Source organism: Cucumis sativus, chromosome 3, assembly GCF_000004075.3.
Source record: "Cucumis sativus cultivar 9930 chromosome 3, Cucumber_9930_V3, whole genome shotgun sequence".
Taxonomy (NCBI): domain Eukaryota; kingdom Viridiplantae; phylum Streptophyta; class Magnoliopsida; order Cucurbitales; family Cucurbitaceae; genus Cucumis; species Cucumis sativus.
In genome coordinates, this window is record NC_026657.2 from 11,985,516 (window position 1) to 12,008,766 (window position 23,251).

A 23,251-nucleotide genomic window follows, 5' to 3' on the forward strand; every position below is an offset into this window, starting at 1 on the left:
TTAGATTCTACATTTAAAATTAAAAATGAAACGATCATATAATATTTACAATATAGTTTTATTATTTACACGCAATCTAACAAATTAATCAATATAATATATCTAAAACATGTACATTTAGTATTTTAAGACGTAAGTATTTGAACACAAAATCTTTTACATAGATCGATATATCAATTTCCTCTGCCACCAACTTTAGTAACTTCCACTGATAACTACCACCATCATTGTCTCTTACCACAATCAACCTAGCTCATATAGTGTTATTTTAATTTATATTAATAAATAGTTGTTTTTATAGTAATTTGACTTTAATATCACTTTTAGGATATAAATCAAACAAAACATATTTATATATAAAAGCACTTCCCATCAAGAGTTTCAAAATATATAAATAATTTAAAATTCAGACTGTTTAAACTAAATGTAAGTGATATATTATAAAACGCATTATTTCTTTCCTAACCAATTGGAACAAACCCGACATATATATATATATGTATGATATGTCAATTCATACTATATTCTTCTGCATATTAGATATATTTTACAAACTTCATGAGTACTCTAAATAATAAAACTAATAATCATACTTATGAATTTTTGTAAATTGTGTCCTTCACATTATAATTTTTAAGGAATAATTAAGCTTTGCATGTAAATTGAGATTCACGTATTGAGCCTATATTTAGGGATATGTTTTGGGTTATTTTAAGGAAATAAGTTTAGTCATATGTAAGATACATAGATGGAATTCAAAAATAAATCACAAAAGTCTTCAAACAATATTAATTTATACACAACCCAAACACACACAATTTTCAACACCTTTTGATATAAAAGATAAAGTCTACCCTTGCGGCTATTAATTTAGAAGGTGGTCCAACAAGTACATCTCCAAATAAGTCTTTTATCTACCCACTTGTAGTTAGAAATACATTTGCTATCTCATCTCTCTCTAACTTAATTCTAGTATATTCGTTTGTTTTTAATGTTTATTCAATGGTTTTATACCACTCGAGCACACAAAACCATACCCTTAAGAGTTGGAAATAAGATTAGTTTGAACCAGTTTGGTGGCATTTAATTAGTGTACGTCAATAAGGAGAAGAAACGTGAAAAGAGCTCCCTCGACGTTTCTTTGTTTATATGAATTTTAGAAACTGACATTCTTACAAAGTAGCAAAATCTATATCCACTAGAGCGTTGTTTGATATCTCCTTTTTTCGATTCTTCCTTGGCAAAAGCTCTCCCCCACCATATTATGTACAATTTGAGGTTGATTTTACAATATTTTCCTTCTATTCTCGATCTTGATGGAATTTCTAGTTTGGATCTCAAGAGTTTCTTCTCTTCCATGTAATTTGTGAGAGATTTCTCACTTCATCTCAAACTGATTCATAATTGAACTTTGAATTGGTTTCTTTTTGCTAAGATTTTATACTAATAATTATATTTTATCGACAGTGTTTGACAAAATAATTGATTTGGTTTAGATCAGCTATAGATTCACTGGCAATTAGTGAGGTTGGGTATAGATTCACTTCATCTAATTAGAAGCCTTTCTTTTAGTTGATCAACTTAGCACTGCCCTTTTCTCATAATGTTGTTATCTTAGATGAATTGCATGTTTCTCATCTTCTCATTAAAGAATAATTAATAAACTTGGACTGTTTACAATTAATTAGCTTCTAATTAATTTAGGCTAGGTATGGAATATGAGTTGAGTTGATTAATAGATTCAATAATTAATTTGCTTAGTTAGAAGGAATTTTGAGACATGACCCAACCTAGGATCTCCTGGATCATAAGAACACTTGATCGTAATATTTTTCACCATTGCACTACTCTTGGTTTAATTTCATTGCACATTTAATTTACTATCTTACAAATGAACAAACAACTTCCCTTCAGTTCCCTAGAAAAATGCTGAAGTCTTTAATTAAAACAACACAGCAGTTCTCTAAGGTTCGACTTGTACTACTGCTACCATTGGCTCAAGTAGGAATGAAGAAATTATTTTGTCGTTCCTACAACAAGTCAATACTTAGCTACCAACCAACAAATACTTTGTGATGCAAACAAAGTCTTACATTAACTAGATAATAAAATTGTAAGTTTATAAGTGATCACAATTATATTTTTAAAGGTTTCAGATTTTTGGAAGGTAAATTCGAAAAATAAATTCATGAGAGTTAATGTCAAAAGTGTATAATACCATATTATTGGGTTTTGATAAAATATTAAAAGGACTCAATTCTATCCATCAAAGGATCCAAATTTTAAAAAAATGATAGACTCCAAAGTCCATTATAGAAGCTCACAAATTTGATAATTTTAAACTATCTCAATTAAAAACAATCAAACTCAAAAGCTTGTCTATCCTAAATTTAGCTTAATTTTTTCTATAGAGATATTCTCTGACATGAAAGTCGAAAGAATATAATATCGAGCTTTGAGTATTCTCGTAAGATTTTTCACATAGTAGATTTCTTTTTGGGGTCGATATGATTTTTATCTAGCTCTGTTTAGTTTTTCATGTTTTTTTTTTTGGCATTTTTTGAGTATTTTTTTTTTATAATTCCTACAGCCCTATTATTGGAAAGCTTTTTGCCTCCATCCACAACCACTATGATGATGCTTCAAATGGTCAACTTTTCTAAAAAAGAAAAAAAAGAGGACTGATTGTTTAGAAGAATATATATAACAAAATAATATATAAATAGTCATAAAAACAAGTTGAGTATGGAAAAGCTTTGACGATGGCTTTTAGATCACTTTGACCAAAAGTTGACAAAGACACAACACCACTCCACTTAATTCATAATCGAATAATAATTAAAGCTTTTGAATGTGTGATTCATTTCTTCTTCTACTTTAATTTGACCCTTAAATATCACTTAACACATTTTTAATTAAACCATGAAAATACACCTAAATTTTTAAGTTTTAAAAAGTTTTACTCTACAAATTTGAGTTAGAGTTAGTTTTGGATGAAAACCGTTATCGTTTTGTGTCAAAATTATCTCAACTTTAAAACTTTCTAAAGTACCTTTCAAACTTTTTTAAAAAATGTAAAAATTATGGCTTAACTGTCGTTAATAAACAAAACCCCTAAAATCGTCTTTTAACTTTCTATTTTTCATCTTTTTCTTTCCTCAACCCCTTCTTCAATACCCTCCTACTCCTAGTTAAGTGTGTATTAATATAGTCAAATAGTTTTGTGTTTAACTGATTAAAAAAATGGTGTGATTTTATATTTTAACTTAAAATTTTAGATTTTTTTTTTGTGTCAAGAAAATTGGTGTAAGCTAAAAGTTGAAAAATTATGAAAAAACAATTCTAAAAAATACGCACATTTCCACACCTCTCTAAGAAATCTTTTTTTGACATATCAATCACAAATCAAATGCATCTCTTCCCATGATAACTTCACCATATTCTCTCTTTTGATGGTGTGTTATAAATTAGTAACTATCCTTCCATCCAAATTTGCATATACACACACAATAAATCATACCATGAATATATTATATAAACTAGGCCAACCATAGAAATGTTTGGAATCGTTATTAAAAGATACAAATATAATATGATTTACATTATTAATAGAAAAAGATACAAATAAATTTGATGATTATATATCCTTTAAAGGAAAATACACAAAAGGAGTTTTCAAGGTTCATCCTTGAACTTATTTGGAGGATGGTAGTTTCCATTCCAACCTCCATCCAACAGTACTTGATTATATGATCTCTTCTCCTTCTCCTTCTCCTTCACCTCCACTCCATTCAAACCTAAGATTACTAATACAATTAATAATAATTTTAAGCTAAAGTATAAAAATCTACCACTTCACCCTTTAATTTGTTAAAACAACATATTCATTTTTGTTGGACCCTTTTCATGAATATTATTTAGAAAAAGAATTATCAAACTGAAAAATTGACTCCCTAGAATTGAGTTTGAATGAAAATTGAGATCAATGATAACATTGAACAACAACCACACACATCTTTTTCAAGTTGACCTCTTTTTCATTTCATCTAAATTTCTAAGTGATGGATTTCTGTTAGTTCAAGGGGTAGCTAGAAGCATTTATGACAACTAAAAAGTCTAAGGGTATTATTTCAACTTAGGAATAAATTGTATTTTTAAATATAAAAAAATGTCATTTCTTTTATTAAATTTGGCCAGAAGTTTAAGAAGATTATTGGAATTATTTAATTCTGTGTATAATAAGTTTCATAACTCCAATATTATATTATGATATCGTCATGACATCATTTATATGGAAAGTTTATGAATGGGTAAAATAAAAAGTATTTAAAATATTTTTTTATATAAAAAATTATAAAAAACTAAAAAATCGTTTGAATCTGGATATTATTTCATACTGTAGATATTAAATATATAAAATTTAAATGTATGAAAATTAAACATATCAAATAATAAATATATGTACGTATTTGGGTGTGTGAAGTATAATTGATGTGGAGAAGTTAAAAGATACATGTTAGAATATGGAGATTTAATTAATATGTGCAAATTAAATGTTTGTGTTTGTTCATTAATTTCGTACATATATAAAAACTAAAATTAAATTATGAAATACAAAATTTTCTAAGCTGAACTTATCTCAACTTGTTAGTGTAATTTAATTATGATACCTTTTCAAGTATATATATATATAATAATTTTAAAACAACATTAATAATATTTTTATATTTTAATTAATTAAAATCATTTTGGGAGTAATAATATAATGGTTTGTTCCCTAAACTCGATTAATATGTTCCAAATTAATATTAAAATTTAAAATAGTAAATACAACAAAAAAGAATATAAGAAAAAATCCAAACTAGCATTCAATATTATTGCCTCTCATTAATTTAAAAACAATATATTAACTATTTTACAAAAGTGATAGGTTTGGAAATTAAAAGGGTCCCTCCTTCGCAACCCCAAATAGAAATCACAATATCACATCATTGGAAGGGATAATAGAAACCCACATCCCAAGTACTTTCTTTTTATCACTAATACCTACAATTTACATTAAAATTTAAATCGATTAAACCTTATTTTCTTTTATTTGGTGGTTATATGATAGAAGTCTATCAATATTTATCATTACTATATTTTATAGATACATTTCACATTTTTACGGTCAATAATAATTCTTCCTTTTAAAACTTAAAAGTTACAAAATTATAATGGTAAGAAAAAACATAATCACTTTATGGTTGCGCGTGAATAAAACATGCCTAATATTTTTTCAAACTATAAATCATATTATCTTGGAATGAGATAATATATTGTATTTTAACTATAAATTCATATAATATTTATTATCTAATTAGTCCTATACAAAATTATAAATTTAATTTTCTAATTGTTGGTCTATTCAAAACTTAGAAGGATTCAGAGGATCTGACTAAAAATCTTCTCTCCATTTTACTCCTTATCTAGAATAGAGGTGTAAGAGCAACTCGAATAATTCGGATTATAAGGATTTGATACTCACAAATGATAAAGAAGAAGGACAACACGTGTTTCCCTGTGATTCCTTTTTTACGAAGTAAGAGTAAAAAAAATGCACTATTAATTTACTGTTATTATTAATTTAATAAATGGAAAACTAAAAGCCACTTGGTCAATGACGTCACTCTTTTTCACGCCTTTTCATTTCTCTTTTGTCATCCTCGATGCCTCTCTCTATCAATCTCGCCGTGCCTCTTTAGTTCTCATCTCTTTTAGTCTCTCATCGTCTCCTTCTCATCTCTTGAACTCTTCACACACGCCTCGTCTCTACCTCTCATCTCCATCGTTCACCATCTCCTCAGTCTCGAACGTTCCAATGTTAGTGATTATTTATTTTGAGTTTTTTTCTTTCATTGAAAATTTAGTAGGTCTAGTTTTTTTTAGTAAATCTCTAGTCTTATTAAAATATATCATTATAAATATATTTTAATAAGAAGTTAAAAGATCTTATTTAAATACCTTTTCCAAAGAAAAAGATAAAAGATATTCCTCATATTTAAAATATCTTATTGTAAAGAAAATTTTCTTTATTGGCTCTTCAAAAAGGAGAAGTTTTCTGAATGTAAAATCCAATCTTTATAGCTATCTTCATAGCTGATGTTCAGAAGTTTATATTTTTTTGTGAAGAATCTGTACGAAGGTAAACCGACTGTTACCTTCTTTATTTTATGAAGAATTCTTGATATCTTCTTTAGTGGTTTCAGTGTATATGAGATAAGAGATTTAAAGACGATCTTGAACATTTGATAAAGTCTTTAAATTGTGAAGCTTCTCGCAAGTTTTTGTGTGCGTATCACTAGATTTTTATTCGAAAAAATTCGTGTTATCAAAGAAAGTTTTTGAAGGTATCTCAGTTACCTTATGCAGTACAACAGATTATTAAAAATCGTCAAGTGATTTAGAAATATGAATAAAAACTGAGATAATTGTACTACAATCACTGAATTCAGGGGAGTCTGATCAATTTGTCTTCGAGGATATTCACAATTACCTTAAGAGGGAGTCTGAGTTTATTTTAAGTTATAGTGATAACTTATCAAAGTAGCTTTAGATTTAAGTTACCGACTTTTAAAATTCAATAATATTTCTTATTTGAGCAAAAAAGCTCCCCAGATGTAGGTTGTATTTGTCGAACTCGGTTATTAAAGTCTTATGTGTTATTTGTTCGCTTTATTACGTTAGTTATTCCTGCAGTTAGTCATAGCGGGAGGATATTATTTATCATCTCACCTATTTTTCAAAATGGAATGATGAAATTAGAAAAGGAAAGCAAGAATTTTACAATCCGACAATCGAGCTCATATTTTAAGGGTTGGGTTGGGAATACTCTATTTGGGTTATTTGTGTTGGCAATCCAACCTGTCTACATACCTCTAATCTTGAGTGCATGGTTTTCTATGGTTGTGTATGTTGATGCAAATTTATAGTTTGTTTGTTTTGATTATTTTGTCATGAAATTCATAATATTCCATTTGTTTCTAAAATAGAATTCAATATTAATGGAAAAGAATGAAAATGAGACATTATAAGACAGAAGTTTGAATAATACGACTCCCTGTTATGATGTCATATATATTAAATTATTCATTTACCCAAATTAAACTTAGCATAGTTTAATTATATTAACATGCACATGAACGAAGTAATGATCTAAAAGAACTATCATGAGAAGAGAAAACTTACGAGCTGTGTCAGCCATTATATTGAGTTCCCTAGAAGAAACGTTGAAAGCAAGTAGGAGAAGCAAAGCAATGAAGACAATAATCTTCCAAGCACCAAAAAATGCTTTTCTGGAAGCCATTTTTGTCTGCAAAAACCTCAAGCCTTTGTTATATATTAAAAGTATAGAGAGATACTTTAATTATTGAACTTAGTATAGAAGAGACTTCAGTTTCTTAGTGTATTATAAACCCAACAAAGGCTTGTATATATAATCTTCTCTTCATTGCAAGGTCAAAGAAAACGGCCCAAAATTGTCATTGTTTCACCCATCTTTTATATATATATTTGATTTTATATTTATATCGAGTTTTCTTTAGACCCAAGTTTAAGCCCTACTTTTATTTACTCAACTATAAACTCCTTGCCAAAATTTCTATAAATCCACCATTGGAAGCATCATAGGCTTTTACACATTTCTTTGTTTTCTTCTTTTTCTTTTCTTTGAGTGTAGTTAGCGGTACAACCCATTTGTCGTCCTGCTATAAACAGTTCTTTCTTTGTTATTATGTTTTCAACAAAAAAGAAAAAAAGATGTAGTCTCTTTTATTGTATGCTATGTTATGTTAACAAATTGAGGGGTTTTGGGTTGGAATTGGTAGGTTAGGACCAAAAAAACACGTTTACATTTTAATATTTAAAAAATAATATATAATTAAAAAAGGAAGAAGAGGTAAGCAAAACTAAAAGTATACTAACTTGCAATTGAGGGTTAAGTTATGATCATTATCCTACATATTTAGTCCTTTTAAGTTGGTTTAAAAGGCAATTCGTTTTATATTAGTGGAAATACTTTTGGTCAAATCTCTTGAAATCTTCAGTATCTCGTTATCAAATGGTAACAATTTTTCTTAATCAATAATTTATTTTTAGAGTTAAAAGAACTAACATTTTTCTTCTTTTTTTTTATGTTATTTTAAATATTGATGAGTGGAGAGGCTCTAAATTGCTTAAGTGATGGAGTTTCAGTTTTGTAAGTACAATAGATAGACTCCGATTATTCGAACAACACACTTTGTGGTTGCTAAGTATACATATATTGAAACTCAACAATAAGAAGCATAGCTCGTGTATTCTATAAAAATATTTTTAAGGTCTTTCATTTTTTTCAATATGAGACTCTCATCATCCCTTGTTAGCAAGTACGTATGTTGCTCCTTCTCAACGTGAAAATGTTTATATAAAGGATAAGATGAACTTCAATTCGTAGAAATTGAGATGAGAAACAAATTTGGAAGGATTTGATACTCACAGATAATAAAGAAGTAGGGCAACGATAGGTTGCCCCATGCTTCCTTTTTTATAAAGTAAAAGCAAAATAAAAATAGTTCAATTTTTATTGGATAATAATTCAATTTTTGTTGGATGTTTAGTGACATAAAAGATGTGTACAACACAAAATGCAAATAAAATAGCATGTATACACGATTTAAGTTGGTTGGAAAAAATGTCACTTCCAAAAGGAGAATGTACGTCTTATTCGATTAGCAAGTTTTCTTTGTTTTACTTTTTATACCTCAGAAGAAGTTGATTTTGACAAAGTCAATAAACAAATTTTAAATTAATTTTCACCCAGAAATTTAAGACTTGAATATATATATATAGGGTTACTGTTCCTCATAGTGACACATAAAAGGATTGTGAAAAAAAATGGACGTTTTCCTTTTGAAGGATTATAATAGAGATGTAATTAATATCATGTAAAAGAAAGTCAAGTGTTGTAACATATTTTATTTGAAAGGGGAAACATTAGACTAAAAAGGTCCAATAGGAAGTATTTTTAAGAGCAAGAGAGATAGTAAAAGCATCATAATTATAAAATAGTATAGACTTGGAATAGTGCATCTATACTAGTGTTACATATATTTTAAAAAGTCTAAGACTATTATAAATGATTATATATCAAAGTTTACTCCTGTTTAACTATAAATGGGGCAGGGATTTCATAGAAGAAAATAATTAATTATCTAAACAAAGAAGGTGCTTTTCTCCCAAGAGAGAGATGGAAAATATTTTTCCCACCTTTGTAAGATTGTTCAATCCTCATCAATTGGGACGATTGCAAATATAGAATTAAATTTCAAAATATTAGTATATATTGTAATATATTTTAAAATTTTACAAATATAAAAAAATAAGTTAAAGCTTAACATTGATAGACGTGTGATACAAAACAATTCATGTAAAGAAATAAGGCAATGATTACGTGCATTCAATCTCAATGTCTCTCTTCTTTACCCGCAAAAAAAAAAAAAGAAAACAGATCATTTAGTAATTAAAAGAAAAAAAACTAAATGCAACGAATACTGTGAATATTATCAACTTTGTAAATCTTATAAACTCAAGTACACAATACTTTAGACTTCATCTCTCTTTCGACGAAGTTCACTATTCCACCATCAAACCATCTATTTTTAATAAATTTAGAATATACATGTAAGTAACGGATTAAATTAAATTTGACTTTTCATTAGAAAAAAAGATATTTTAGTCCATATTAAGGCGTATATCAGAAACTTACGTTTGCAAAATATTAAAAGAGAAAAAATATGACTTAAATGATACAAAAGTTTTGTATATTAAATAAATATGATTTTTTTAGTTTAAAATAAAAAGTTGTGTTCTAATTTATTGATGCTTGTGTGAGAAAACATTTTAGACTTTGTTCATGGTGGCAGATAGGGGTAGAGAGTTGGTAAAAAAAACCAATTCAACTTCATTCGTGTTTGTGAACCAAGTATACCCTATTTGAAATATAAAATGAGTTTTGGAAATGTGACTTAAATGATAGAATATAAAATAGACAAATTTATTGATTAATTATAATATTATACCACTAATGAACGAAAAATACAAGCAGTTTTATAGTTCAAAGATGAATTTAATACTTATATCAATAGAAAATGATGGTGTAGAAGTTTGAATGCATAATCACATCATGTTCTTTTCTAATGCAACTTGATGTTAAACTATCATTAAATAACTCAAAAACTTTTTTATAAGAAATATATAAAGTTATAATTAAGTTTAACATGTTAAACAAGATCGAGTAGGATTAGAAGGAGGAGGGATGGCATAATTTCCGTTCCAAGGCGGCCAGTCGAACTCTCGAGCGATTAATCTTCTACATTTGTCATTCGTCACACCCTTCTTTTCAATCCTTGTCTTACCTATTCAATTGAAAAGAAAAAATATATATGTGTGACAAATAAGCTAAATAAACCAACTCCTTTGGATGCCACCAAAGTCTCATATTATTAAGTAGGATAAAAGAGAGAAGATTTGTGGTATATAAATGAAGAACGGTTATACCTATTTGGTTTAAGATCTTTCCTTGATGAGACTAAAAGTAATTAAAATCGTAAAAGTTTATGTTTGCAAGTAAACAGTATGTACAATGTGAGACTTTGCTCTCACCAACTAATTGTCATATTTTGATGATAGAAAATATTTAATACTATTATTGCATACTCAAATTTGCGATTTCAGTATTACAAATATTAGAAGGGTATTGACGTTAGTATTCATATTTATATTAAACTAAATAAATTGTATTTTTCTTGATGTACAAACATAATATTAATATTAACGTCGAATCCTTCAACTTACGAATTTATCAATGGGTATATCACCATGTCAACCAATATTTTGATTTTTCTCAAAACTAGATTCTCTTCTCTCTTCTTGGTATCTTTTTTCTTTTTTCCGATCACCAACCAACCAACACCACTAAGAACTATAGGATTTTTTCATCTTAGTTCCCCAAAACCAGGCGATCATTTGTGTAGTCGGTTGGACGTTCCATTGGCCCTCATAAATTTTGACTACCACCCAACCAATCTCTAAACGAACAAATCAGTGGGATCGGTGTCAGTTTTAGCCAAAAATCAACCTCGATGAAGAATAACCCTAACCCTACCTAAAGTTTATGTTTTAGAGGTTATTGAATGAACAAAAAGTTCTGTATTCGAATTCCAAACTCAAGGTAATATTAAAGTATGAACGAATAAAAAATTATTATAGATCATTCTTACTATGTAAACCATATGTTTACTAATAAGTTTTCGAGTTGAGTGATAATTGGAAGCTGAAAACTTACTAGCTATCCGAGCAGCTTTATTGGTTTCGACGAGCTGATTCATCGCGGAAACATTGAACGACACAAGGAGCAGCAAAGCAAAGATGACAACCTTAGGGATGAAAGCTGTTATGGAAAAAACCATTTGTACGTGGTTCCAGATTTAAAGCTGAAATAATGTTTTGAATATATAGATAATGTTGGTGGCGTTTATAAATAAACAACCCAAATTAACAAACTTTGTTACAACTTTAATTAGGCGATGGAGCTTGAAAGGTTTAGGGGTTATTTTTCCAATGGCTAACGTGTTCATATTCTGACAACAAATATTTTACTTAGTATGACAATACACAAAACAAGACAATAACTACTGCGTTCAAGCGAGGTTTAACATATTGGTGTCAATGAAAATTGTTATTGCGGTAAAAATATGGCTAAGCTTTTGCTTGAAGAGAATGACCAACAACTGGATCATTCCAAGAGAAGTATATGATGGCAAATTCCTCAACATCGGTCAATAGAAAGTTAAGAAAGTCATAGATCGATAGATGCAGACTTAATAATTTGTAGACTTTATTATGCCTAGTCGACCCTATAAGGAGAAAACTAACATGGATCCTGAGAGGGTAAGATCTTATTAATGTCTGAGTGTTTAACTTTTACATAACAGTTTGATTATTATTAATGATCCTATAAATTAACAATTAGCGATTTGAAACTGTGTGCACTATATATATAACAGTAATTTTTCACTACCGGGGCTCCCAAATTTTTATATTTTTTTCTGAACCAAAAGAAAGAAAAGAAAAATTGGGATTCCTAGCTACTTTAATTACAAAGACCGAGTCTGCTTATAAATGGGCTTGCTATCAATTCAACATTAGCAGTCTTTGATCAATAAATGCTAACATCAATGCTAATAAAGGTTTGATGAAATGGGTGATTGTTCTAATATTGGAGAAGAGAAGGGGAGGTATTGTATATTGAACTCAAACTTGACTTGGAAATTGCTACAAAAAAAAATGGGGAAAATAAAAAATGTTGAACCTACTAAAAGAAAAAAATTGGTTTTGGAGTGATCATGTCAACCCTAATACACATTAGATTATATTTTTCATTAAAACTTCCTAGTTAAGTGTGCTTTGACTAATACTAAGTTAGATAATCATTTGAAATAATTAGACAATTCGGTTTTTAAATGGTTATACATTTTTTATAGATAAATTTGAAGTATAATCCACAACACTTTATTGATATTTATATGATATTATATTATTTTTCAAATTGAGGCTTCATTTTTTTCTCTTTTAAATCTTGGTGTCCACTACACACTCACATTAATATATTTACGTCTATCTCCAAGTTGATCTAAAGGATTCTTGAGGATTTTGTTTCTATTAATTTTTTGAAATCCATAGTGATCAGATGCTACCCGTGAGATCTTCTTGTTTGTCTTCTACTCAAATAATCGATCAAATACAACTATACAATCTTGGAAACTACGATTCGAATTTATTAAATTATTGTATATAACAAAATCGTTTAGCAAAATTTTAAATTTTATCAATAATAGTATTGACACTTTAAATTTTATCAATAATAGTATTAACACTGCATTCATAAACTTCTACTACTAGTGTCTACCAATTTCACTTACTCATAGTTTATGTCTACTATTGATAAAATATAAATTATAAAGTATGACTATATTAATTTGAAAATCTCTTTTTATTTATTAATTTATGCATTTTTATATTTTAATTTTAAAACGAAAATATTTGTTGCAACATCAACACTTTGACAATATTTTCATAAAAATTATAACCTTCAGTAACATTTTAAAGCATCAATAACGTTTAAAACCTTGGTTCCAACTACACACTAGCTCACATGGACATATATTTAATCCAAAGTTGAACTCGGGATTATTTCATTTTGTTAATTTTTTAAATCCATGGGGATTCTACCCTAGAGATTTTCAATTTATATGCTATTGTTTCTTTGTCAAATATATGGAGAAGAGACCTCATTAATATAGCCTACTATTAAAATAAATAAATAAATCCTCAGTATATATATATAGTCTACTTCATGCTACAAAGAAAGTAAGGACACAGGAGGGAGATTTGTTTTTACAAAAGGATCGCTTTTTTAATGCATAGTGCAATAATAAATTTTCGTTAGAATCTTAAGTTGAAAAAATTGAGAAACTTTACCCTCTTTATAAGATATTAGTCGAGAAAACTCAATGTTATATAATATGGTAATTAGAGCTGGTAAAGTACAATCAAATTGTTGTTTTTATGCAATGACAAATGCAAACTTATTTGCATCTATCTTCTTTTAGTGTGACATGAATTTGTATTGCATCTTTAGTTAAATTGTATTTTTCAATGTGAAACTTTCAAATTAGAAAAATTGATGGAAGATTTTGAGATAAACTACGTTATCTAGTAAAGTCAACAAGTAATTTTTAGATGGATTGATGAATAGAGCCTTAACAAAGGCACATTCTGATTGAAAATACAAAATAATGGATGAGAGAGAAAAAACAATTAATATATATATATATATATAGAGTAGGGTTAAGAAGATGAGATTGATGCTTCAAAAAAAGTCAACACCACCAACCAAATAAAAACAAATTACAGAGCTTGATTTAAACCAAACATAGTTTAAAATTAATGTGATCATGGGTTGCTTAAGTGTGGATGAATATAACCTCCTCCCCATGGGAAATCTTCAGAAGTTGGTTTTATTACTCTTGGTACAACACCAGCCTTCCCATCATTAGTTTTCTTATCCACACCAATCTTACCTGAAACCATTTACATATAGAACTCAAAATGAAACCATATATACTTTTACCAATTTAACTTATGGGTTGTCATTTTCTTTGTAGGGGGAGATCAAGTAAAATGGTTCATATATAATGTCTTGCATAGCATATGCTTTCTTTAAAAATAAGCTTCCTAAATTAGGGTCTATGTTATATATCCATTTTGATAAGATTTAATTCACGAGGGTTTACTGTTGGATCCGGATTGACTTGGTCAATTTAATAGGTGAAAAAAATTAACAATGAGAGAGTATTCAAAATAAGAACAAACCACGACTAAAAACATACTATTTTCAAAATCGTTTCAAATACGTTTTTAAAACATATTGAAAAAGAATAGGCATGTTAGATAATAACGAGAATGATGACTTACGAATGCGAGGTTTGTGGAACAGGGGCTGGACGACGTTGTTGGTTGTAGAAACAGTAGAGAAAATGAGAAGCAAAGAAAAGAAAAGAAGCTTCAACAAAAGGGGAATTCTCCAAGGGGAAGCCATTTTTTGGGGCATTTAATAAGCATAGATGATGGAGTTAGCTAGGTGAAGAGCTAATTTTTGTTTACTTGTATTTATAGGCAAATTTAAGGTGAAAGAGACTAATGCTGGTAATTAAAAAATAGGCCATAGTGAACTTAAGAGAGTCAAACAAGTGGCCATTTCCATTGACACTTTCTTATGTATTTTCATGGCTGTCCTAAATTTGGCACATGGCCCCATGCTACTCAACATTTTTGTTTTGTTTTGTTTTATTATGATGTTGTAAGATTGGGATGCTTTTATTGGGTAATATGAATTCTATCTCAAGATTCTGCTAACAATAAGAGTTTATCTATCACATAAATATATGATGAGATGTTTTAAAGGGGATTTTCAAAAATAGAAAACAAACTATTTAGACTTGTTTGACGAGTCAACTTTCTATTTTGGACGATCTCTTCTTTTAAATTCAATCTAATTTAATATAGGTACAACTTTATCAACAATATATATAAAAGGCTATCAGTGAACGATCATAGATTAGCCTAGTGGTAAAATAGAAGTCATAATATCGATTGATCACCTACCTAAAAATTAATTTCTTACGAGTTTCATTAGACGAATTGTTTTATAAAATTAATCGAGATACGTGTAAGTTAATTCAAACACTCATATATATATATATATATATATATATATATATAAATAAATAAATAAAGTCTATCAACCATAAACTTCTTTTTAATTTTATTGATAGAAAAGATTAAAATTGACTCCGACCATACACTATCCCTTATCTAAGAAAACCAACAAAATTATTATAAAACAAAAGCACCTTATGGGAAACTTCAATGCTTGCATCCAATCCCGAAAAAACGGGTGATTGGAGCATGGAAATATCAATAGTTTATCACTAACATTAAACTCTGCCTTTGATAGTCCATATAATACTAAAACATCCACGATGGTAGACTTATCAGTGATCGAAATATATTACTAATGTGTTCTAAGCAATCTAATATCAATTTGGCAAGCTAATTAGATATACCTCTATAGCTTTGTCCTAACACATATGTTATGCCACGATTGATTTAACAGAAAGACACTTTTAGTAAATTTGGTGTTATCTTAAAAAATGATTCTGATATATTTTCAAAAGCTTCAACCATATTTGCTATATTTGCTGATTTATTTAATGCTACTTTAACCATTAGCTTTAATTAGTTTTGCTATATATATGCATAGAGCACTTATGACTCGACCATGCAGTATTTATTTTATTGTTAGGTAACTTATTTGATTGAAACACATCACTGATGTCTCGACCATGCACTTTGCTTCAATCATATTGTTATACATAGAGCCATTTTATTTTATTGTTAAGTCTTTTTCTAGGGTCAACCAACACAGTATTTAATTATCTCAAGAAATAAAATTAATGGAAATGAATATGACAGCTTGACCGTGCATGTTGAAGTATTAATCTATATGATCCATTGGAAAAAGAAGAGCTTGAATAATGTACTGAGAAGAAATAAAGTAATAGATAAGATTAAGAAATATATGAAATTATTAAAGTACTTTTTATTGCAGGGTAAAGAAGACTTAGAGATTGACGCTCCACAAAAGACAAACATAGCTGATGATCATCCAAACAATTGTAAAGCTTCATATATCATGGGTTGTTTAAAATTGGAGGACGACGAACATAGCCTCCACCCCATGGAAAATCAGCAGAAGTTGGTTTATATACTTTTGGTACAACCACAGCCTTCTCACCTTTTCTGTACCCCACAGCCATTTTACCTGAAATCGTAGGGGAGATTTTTGTTAAATGATCGACGTCTTTTTTTATATATACTTATTATTTTAAAAGCACATTGTTATGAAACATGTGTTCTATGTTTGTTATGAAATATATGTTCCAATTTTGTAGTTGGAACTTTCCTATTTTAGTTTAGTTATATTAATTAACTCATAACATTTTGTTAAGCTATTTTATTGAATTTTAGATCGAAACTGAAAACGAAATAGCACCGAGGTATACCTAAAAAAATAAAATAAAATAATAATTAAAAAAAGAAATAAAAATGTAACAATTTCCAACGTACGCCGTCAGGAGTTGAAGCTCCTCAATTTTCAACGGTTTCACTTATGCATTGGGTGTTGGGACGTCCATTCCCGACACGATTGCATCGTCTAGAATGATACGTTTCCGATGCATAAATGAAATGTGTCGGGAGTTCAAAACTCTCAACACCGTATTAATGGTGCATCGGGAATGATCCATTCTTGACACCTTGCATCCTCTCTCGAGGTGGTTTTTTCAACCACATCTGCAACGACTATTTAGTCTTCAGGAGAACTACTCCTGCTGCCATTTTGTAATATCTCGATGACATGATGCGTTGAGAGATCCCCAATTTCTTGTAGTGTAATATTAAATTAGCTTTCGTTCATTAGCTCGTTTACATCAATCAGTAAGTTAGTGATTTAACAAAATTCAAAATGAAACTATGGAGGCGTTTGGATGTCCCTGATGTAATTTGTTTATAGTGTAATGTAATCCAAAACGCATGTTTTGTTTTTATTAAACATTTTGGACTCGATTTTTAATGCTGAAGGCATTTTATTCGACTCAACCCTCTTTTCCACCATTTTCATATTTTACCATCACCCCCAAATTGGTTGTTGTGCTCATATCACCTCTCCAAACAACCTCTATCGTTTTCTTACCAACTTAGCTCCCATTTCTTTTAAAGGGAAGTATATGTTTCTTTGCTTGTGTACTAAAATAGATTTTATTTTATATATTCATTTATAATAATGATAAAATAATGGGAAAAAGAGAACTTACGAATAGGAGGTTTGTGGAGCAAAGGAATGTTGTTTGTTGCAGAAATAGTAGTATAGGCAATGAAAAGCAAAGTAGCAAAGAAAAGCAGCTTCAACATAAGGGAAATCTTCATGGGGGAGGATGCCATTTTTGAGACCATTGATGATATAAGCTTTTTCTCATGAAGGTAGCTGAATAGTTGGTATATTATTTATAGCCAAATTTAGTAAACGGGTGAAACTCAAATGATAGTAACAAACTAAACAAGACTTGTGGTTGTGTGTGGCCTACTGGCTTACTTACAACTTTTCTTACTCCATACATTCTTTCGTTGAAATTTGAACTTAAAGAGTCAAACAAGTCGGCCATTTTAAGTGGTTCCTAAACTTTGTTCTAGATTTCTTTCGCCCCCCACACTATTTTAGATATTTATTTGGATCAATATATATCATTTTTTTTATATCTCAAAGTACTTCAGAAGCTGTAACCTAATTTTGGAAAAATTTTAGGTCTGCATTCAATCAAAATCTGACATGTGACTATTTTGTTTTGTACGTTTCTTTGTTTAAAATAATGTAATTCTTAAATCTTTCTCCTTTTTAACTACGAGAGATGTACCTAATCATTGTTCTTAAAATTATAAACTAATAGTTGATTTTATTAAAGAAAAAACTAGAGCAACATGTTAATCTACATGTCAAGAACATTATGGTACCGATCAAGAACAACTTTAGCAAAATATACTTTTCATATATGTGTGATTTGCAAATTTATATAGATTACTTATTCTCTCTAAAATTATATTTCCATAGCTAGTCATATTTATCGTGTGTTCCCATTCATTTAATTGGTAATTAGCTGTCTCAATTTAAAAAGTGAGTACATTGAACGTTTTAAGCTTAAGGTTTGTTTAAGTCTCAACCTTCTTGTATTCATATTGAAAATATTTGTACTTATGGTTGAGACTTTTGGTTCAACAACCATATTGAAGAACTCAAGAGGAGTTCAATATTTGATATTGTATTTAAAATATTGGGAGCCAAAATATGGTGAATGTGAGAGGACTCACTCTTACAAATCTTGAAGAAGCATTTTTTTTTTAAGTGGGTGGAGCTCAAACTTAGAGGGATCCTAAGTTGAAATGTTGGAGAGCAAGCTATACGGGAATTATCACTAAAGATGAGTTTATCAAATAAGTAGTACTTAATTTTGTTGTAATTGCTAAACTCTTTATACATAGTGAAGTTTCATTTCACTATCCACATTGCCCCTAGACGTAGGTGATTTTACACAAAACTTAGATAATCAATCTTTGTGTCGTTATTTTTCTATTTGTTTCTACACAGTCACTTTGTCGTGCATATTGTTTGTGACATTGTGTCCTCTATTAGATGCTATTATTTTCCAATCTTGTAAAATTAATTTAGGGGTTTAATTTCAAAAAAAAAAATGTAGTAGAATGAGTAAATTGATACACATACACCAGTTTAAAAATTAAATTGATACATGTTATTACTCCAAGGTTTAAATGTGAAGGCAAGCTCTAAAGTTGAAGGGTATATATAAATTATATATACTACCTTTTTTTTTTTTTGTTGAATGCCAAAATTTGATCATATTCTCATGAAATTTGTGATTTGTTAGCTAGGCTTTATTAGTTTTCTTTTTTTCTTTTTTTCTTTTTTTAAATTTGTAAAAGTTCATATATGACGATTCCAACGAAATTTTTTGTTCCTTTTGGGAATAATTCAATTGCTATTATGAAGAAATAAATTTGATATAATAATATTCCAAATGAAAATAATAATAAATAATACAATTTTCTCCCCAAAAGAAAATATCACCGTTCGATGTATAGTTAGCTTTGAGAAAAACAACTTTTACTTTTTCTGAGGCAACATAGCATATTCTACAATTTAGATTTTGGGGCATTTCTCCCGAGCTATGCTTGATTCTTCGAAGCATATGTAATATATTCATGGCGTTTCCAACTCATACATGATAAACATGAAGGTGCTATAACAAACTAGAACGAAATTGTACGCTGTATCACACATTATAAAGGATCAATAAATCAAAAGTATGTTATTAAACTTTGGGTTAACTGTTTATTACATTACGACTACTGAATTTAACATTAAAAAGTATTTGTGGCTGTAGTTAAACTCCACCACAATCACACACAACGCCATTAAATGGCCACATCCTTACAAGGGAAAATAACTATTCATACAACTTGTGGTAGATCCTCGTCCCCAAAACAGAGATCAAGGAAGGGTAATTAAAAATAAAATTAACATCTCATGTTCAAATCAAGACCTTGGCGGTTTAGGAGGAGGAAAATAATTTCCTCTCCAAGAGGTATCCAATTGCCGAACAAATAATCTCCGGTCTATTACATCATTCATCTCTGTCGTCAACGATGGCTCACCTATTAACCAAAAACAAGAGACGTAAAAGAGTTTCTGGCGGAATCAGTTAAATCACCAATCAAACTCAAAAGTTTAAGCTGAGATACTAATATTATCATAAGGGTATTATGGAAAGAGAAAAAGACTTACAGGTGGTGCGAGCAACAAGTTCTCTCGCCGAAATGTTGTAAGCAAGAAGAAGCAAAGTAAAGAAGATAATAACTTTCTTCCAAGCAACCGAAGCTATTGTTGCTGTAGCCATTAGTTTGTGATTGTAAAAAGCTTACAAAGGAGGATGAGTTAGGGTAGAATTAGAGGAAGTTTGGTGATTGTGAGTATTTATTAACTAATTTAATTAACCCAATAAACCAAGTGGGAGGGCTTCACTTTCGAGGAAACAAATTAGAAAATTTTGGTCTCCACAAGACTTTTTGGGTTTTAGGTTAGTTCAGTCAATGAATTTGGTCATTGATATATTTTCTCTTTGGAAAAATTAACCCTACTTTTTGTTTAAAGAATAATAATAATATATAGTAATACCTCCATCCATGTTTATTTCTTTCACCATCTATTCACTTAGAATACTTGGATACATTTCGTGCTACCTACACTTTTTTTTTTTTTGTATCTTATATAATTAATTGATTAGTCATAATTTTTTATGTGGAACAAAAATATTATTTAGTTTTGTTAGTATGATTGATAAGAAGAAATGCATAAAAACGTGTGTATCTCACGTACGGAATGCATTCAATTATTATTCCTAGTTAAATGCATCTAATAGGTTGAAAGAAAAAAATTTGAAAATTGATATAGTCTTTTATCCAAAATTCAACGGATTCATTATTGCAGCTTAGTTTAAGAAAAAGTTGATAGCAAAAGGAGAGACTAAGAAAAAAGTGGTTTGAATGAGGTTGTTTTCATTTTTGATCGAGTTTAAATTCTAGTTTTATCATAAATTTTAAAACTTGTTATAAACAAATATGCCAGTTTTTCTTTTTCTTTAAATTTCATTAGTCAGTAATATATGCATGCATTGCATACGAAATTTGTCATTTTACTTTACTATAGTTTGTCGTTGTCGTGTGACCTCGTATTATTTGAACATATACAATTTCATTAAACATGGAAGTAAGCACATAAAAGATAATATTAGACACCAAACTTTCCGTCATTATACATAAACAGCTTTTACAAATTTTTAATGTAGAGATTTGAACTCGAAACCTCTTGTCCATAGGTACATACAGCCATACAAGTGTTAGTTGAGCTAAGCACGTGTTGGCCAGCTTCTACAAATTTTAAAAACCCTAAAAAAAATAAAATCACTTATTTCATTCTAATTATAATTACAACATTTAACTTTTAAAAAAATAATATTGTATTTAATAACGGGGTAAAAAAATAGTAAATATTTAATAATATTCTTAATGAATATCGTATTTTCTAAACTCGTTAACATGGGTTTGAATTTCATGCTCTGTGAAAAATAGTTTTTTCTTAATGGTCAATGTCTATCAAGATATCATCTTGTCCATGATCTTATCATAAACCTAAAATTATTTTTTTTTTAAAAAAAATCTCGATGGACAATTTCATGATCTTTTTTTTGTCTTTGTCCACCAAGAAACCTTAAACGCATCAAGAAATCAAAAACAAATCTATTAATCTTTTTTCGATGATGGTCATTACAAATCAAGAAAATTTATCCCTCAGTGAGTCTCTCCATCAAGAAAATCTAACTAATTTAATGGACATTGTCACCATCTAGAAATAATCTTTTGACGTTTGTGGATCATCAACAAAATTAAGGAAACTTTGTTCATCAACGAAATCAAGAATCCACATTTTTTTACGTTTTATCATACTTTTCAACAAAATAAGGAGACTTTTCTTTAAACATTGTATCATTTCTTGATGGTCATTTATCATGACTATCAAGAAATTAAAATTTGTGTGCGTAAAAAAAGACTAAATTTGTAATAGTACAGTAAACTGTTCGTGATTTGTCATAATCGATCACTAGTTCTTTGATCCTAAAACGTTCTTCACTACTCTACATACTAAGAAAGAAATTTTTAGAGGGTAAGTTGAGAAATAAAAAGAAACAAATTATGAAACAAAAAAGTGTGTTATATAAAAAGAAATGTTAACTTTACATAGTTAAAGCTACTAGTTGTACTAAAAAATGTTATAGTGAGAGATCTAAAATATTATAAAATATTCTAATATTGGTTTAAGACCATTATATAAAATAACTTAGAAGTCAAAAGAATTGATTCTTTGACAAAAAAAAAAAGTTGAGATAAGAAAATTGAGGAAAAAAAAATACACAACAAACAAATTAACATAAACAATAAACAAATTAAAAAATAAATAAATTAAGATTTTAGAAAGAAAAAATAGCAGGGGATAGTTCTTTAAATAGTTAGGAGTTGGATAGATTGCATAACTTTGAAATTCTTTTATTAAATATAATTAAATGTAAAATCATTAATTATTTAGTTAATATTTAGAAATTCAAATAAAAAAACTTTGATTTCATCTTCTAACCTTTCTCTACTTCTTTTTTTTTTTTTTTTAATTTTATCAACTTTATACAAATGAAATGAAATGAAAATGTCAATTATAATAAAACTAAAATTGTAACTAATTAAATTCAACTTTTGAAAATGACAAAATGGAGAAAAAAAATGTTTAAATGATTTTCCCCATAATACCACATTTATATATAGTATAGCTTGTAGAGAGTAATTTATTGTTATGGAAGAAGATTTTACTAGAGTTGTTTTTTAACTATCATTCATGATCATATCCTTTTCTACATCCTACGAGGATTTAAAATATCGATCACGAGTACTGTTTGGGACGGTTTTTAGATATCGAGGAAGAAGAAGAAGAAGAATCAACTACACATCCAGATAAAAAGAGTAAATAAAATTAGTAAAGAAAATGCTACGTACGTCACTAACCTGTCACTAACCCACAAATTCATTGATTTTTGCGATGGTTTTTTTTTTCATAGTTGAAAAAGTCAAAAAAAATACAACACAATGGCTTGAAGGTTGAGCTTTCATATAGAGATAAAATTAAAGAGTTAATCTCAATATTAATTCTAATGTCTATTAATTAATTTTAAAATATTACTTAAATTAATTATAATTAGATTAGTTTCCATTAACTTTTTAATTAATTTTTAAAAACTTTTACATCATAATTGTTTTAAATTAATGAACTAAAAATTCATATAAAAAATGAAAATGAGAATACCCAACGAAAATATTTAAACCTATGAATCAAATAAAAATTAAATTCATAGACAACATCTTAATAGTTAGCTCTTAGTAA

The 23,251-nt window shown here is 28.5% G+C and overlaps 4 long non-coding RNA genes across 4 annotated transcripts; all 4 read right to left on the reverse strand.

Annotated features, from left to right (window-relative positions):
• Positions 1 to 10,103: 10,103 nt before the first annotated feature.
• LOC116402581 lies at positions 10,104 to 11,528 on the reverse strand. The gene is made up of 2 exons (XR_004215029.1): positions 11,363 to 11,528; positions 10,104 to 10,433 (listed from the first exon to the last, which is right to left on the reverse strand). It is a non-coding gene; the product is annotated as an uncharacterized LOC116402581 (long non-coding RNA).
• Positions 11,529 to 13,879: 2,351 nt separating this feature from the next.
• Positions 13,880 to 14,740, reverse strand: LOC116402800. The gene is made up of 2 exons (XR_004215448.1): positions 14,554 to 14,740; positions 13,880 to 14,159 (listed from the first exon to the last, which is right to left on the reverse strand). It is a non-coding gene; the product is annotated as an uncharacterized LOC116402800 (long non-coding RNA).
• A 1,463-nt stretch (positions 14,741 to 16,203) lies between these two features.
• Positions 16,204 to 17,664, reverse strand: LOC116402854. The gene is made up of 2 exons (XR_004215518.1): positions 17,514 to 17,664; positions 16,204 to 16,462 (listed from the first exon to the last, which is right to left on the reverse strand). It is a non-coding gene; the product is annotated as an uncharacterized LOC116402854 (long non-coding RNA).
• Positions 17,665 to 19,551: 1,887 nt separating this feature from the next.
• Positions 19,552 to 20,315, reverse strand: LOC105434846. Its single transcript, XR_968942.2, has 2 exons — positions 20,054 to 20,315; positions 19,552 to 19,923 (listed from the first exon to the last, which is right to left on the reverse strand). It is a non-coding gene; the product is annotated as an uncharacterized LOC105434846 (long non-coding RNA).
• Positions 20,316 to 23,251: the final 2,936 nt, after the last annotated feature.